Raw genomic sequence first — 2,500 nt, forward strand, 5'->3', positions numbered from 1 at the left:
AGTCTCTAATATGGAAGGTATCTTCCCCCTCCCATTCATGGTCCCTCCCTCCCCCTTCCCAAGGCAAAAGAAAATCAAAGAACGCCCTTCTGGGTAGGCGGGGCTAGGCCTCGACCGTCGTTGCTGATTGGTCGGAAAGTGACGCGGTGCATTCCTATTGGTTGGCTAGTCTAAAGGGCTTTATGGGCCAGGGAGGGACTAACATCCGACTAATCTGTGCAGAAAAATTACACCTTAATTTATCCCATATCCAGCGGAAGGTAAGAGTTCCGCTACTAGTCTCAACTGGGGTTGTTTTTTTTAGGGGAAAAGTCGTTATTAAAAAGTGGATTAGAGCCGCGCCAGGCAGGAGTGTCTAAGAGCACGGGAATACTGGAAGAACCAGACGCCAACTGCCTCCTCGATCCTCGTCTTGAACCACTACCGCCAGGTGCTGGTCTCTTCCTCTCTTTCTTCTTCCTCTCCGGAACTGGCGAGGACGTCGAGTCCCCGCCATTTGTCGAGTGCGTCAGGAAGTTGTGACGGCGCTGACCAGTTTCTCAACCATTTTCCATGGATGCATCCCGACACAGGTAAGTGAGGGCTGGCGCCCGGCAACCAACAGTCAACCTATTAACTAACATTAGCTTCACTTAGCAACCAAAACAGCCAAGAGCACCTTCGCCACACCAATGCTTTCCATTCGTTTACGTTTGCCTCAGGCTTTCGGTTGGGTGGCTTCGATGTGGTAGGGGGCCCAAGGAAGTGATATCTTCGACGTTTCGTTTCTATTTATATTATTGCCGGGAACTCTCGATATATCCCCCTAGCTTAAGTAGACCTACCTGTGATGTGAAGCCTAATGTGTAAGGGGGTTGTCAAACAGCAGGTAATAGAAAATTAACCAAAGAGGAAAAATAAACAACATTACACTGTTGAGCTACTTGAGATTACGAGGCAGAGAATCGTCTATTCAGTTAATTCACTGCAATTGTTTAAGTGTACGAAAGCGGGAAAATAAAATCCAACATTTTGGCTATAAGCTTTCTTACAGGTCTCAGCGACTGAAAATAATCCAATATTACATAGCCAACTGTTCTACACTTTCTATCCATATTATGCGCTATCGACAATGTATTTTACATTACTGAAGAGTTTAAAAGCCTTATTTGGATTCCAGAATGAACGTTTCAAAGGTAAAAAGGATAAAGTCAAAGAACGTCTCTATCAATGCTTTTGATGGAGGGTTTTTCAAAATTTCAAATCACCACAGATGCAGATTTCATTGATTGTTGTTACATAAAACGCCTTAGGAATATACTGTAGATATAACTTTGCTATATATATATATATATATATATATATATATATATATATATATATATATATATATATATATATATATGTGTGTGTGTGTGTGTGTGTGTGTATAAATATATATATATATATATATATATATATATATATATATATATATATATATATATATATATATATATATATATATATATATATATATATATATATATATATATATATATATATATATATGCCTGTACGCCATATAAATATCATATGATAAAATCAATGATTTCGATTCATCACCTCGACAAAAATAGAGGTAAAAATACCTTGAAAAGGGTTAGTATTATCGCTATTTCTATATAAGTTCAAATTGAAAAAAAAAGACACCGTTGCAAGAAACATTGCCATAAAACTATAACTGAAATAAATTTCGCATCACTAAATAAAAAGAAGCAAAAATTACGTCAAAATCTTTTTAGACTTGTTTGAGATTATTCATTGAAAATATTAGTGATTAAAGCCGGAATTCGTGTATGAAATAAAGATTTGCATATTCGACTTCAATAACCCATAAGCAACGTTGTTTGATACTTTTGAGGCTCATGGACGCAACGAAATCTGCAATACTCTACATTATCTTAAAATTTTTCTCCTTTTTTTTATTGATAAAAACAAATTATGTTTTACGATTTCTTTTCTTTTAAATAAAAGTCACTATCGATATAAAGATTTTTGTCCTTTAGTTAGCAGAAGAAAATAATGCTCTTATAAAGAAAAAATAAAGAATTAATGAATGGTTATAAGTATGTCTTGAAGGTAAGTGTGATATTCAAGATCAAACGAAAAATAATGATGACGGTAATAACAACAATAGGCCTAATTATGAATTGAATTATGATACACGGTGAGGGTAAATCAAAGCATTTCCTCTTGAACTAAAAATATTCGGAAGCATGCTGCCGGGTTGTCAAGTAACGATGCATAATCATGCATAATGTTTACTCGGCCCGGCGAATTTAAAGGCGATGTCCGACAGTCAAATTTGCAGGCTTTTTGACATCAAATTTGGCCTAGAATAGGTTACATGAGGCATAGAATTGTAGCCACTGATATTTAAATTCGTGTGATAATTGTTCAATGAACAGACGTAAGCTCTAATATATATGGAAAACTTTTGAATTTTTTTTTTACGTCCATAAAACATTTAAATTTTGTA

General features: G+C 35.6%; 1 protein-coding gene across 1 annotated transcript in view; it reads left to right on the forward strand.

Annotated features, from left to right (window-relative positions):
- Positions 1-266: 266 nt before the first annotated feature.
- LOC137632189 (transcription factor RFX4-like) overlaps positions 267-2,500 on the forward strand; it is a 201,823-nt gene continuing 199,589 nt past the window's right edge. Inside the window, exon 1 of the mRNA XM_068364068.1 lies at positions 267-572. The gene's annotated coding sequence lies outside the window, so the exon portion shown is untranslated. The remainder of the gene's footprint in view (positions 573-2,500) is intronic.

Source organism: Palaemon carinicauda, chromosome 41 (genome assembly GCF_036898095.1).
Source record: "Palaemon carinicauda isolate YSFRI2023 chromosome 41, ASM3689809v2, whole genome shotgun sequence".
Classification (NCBI taxonomy): Eukaryota; Metazoa; Arthropoda; class Malacostraca; order Decapoda; family Palaemonidae; genus Palaemon; species Palaemon carinicauda.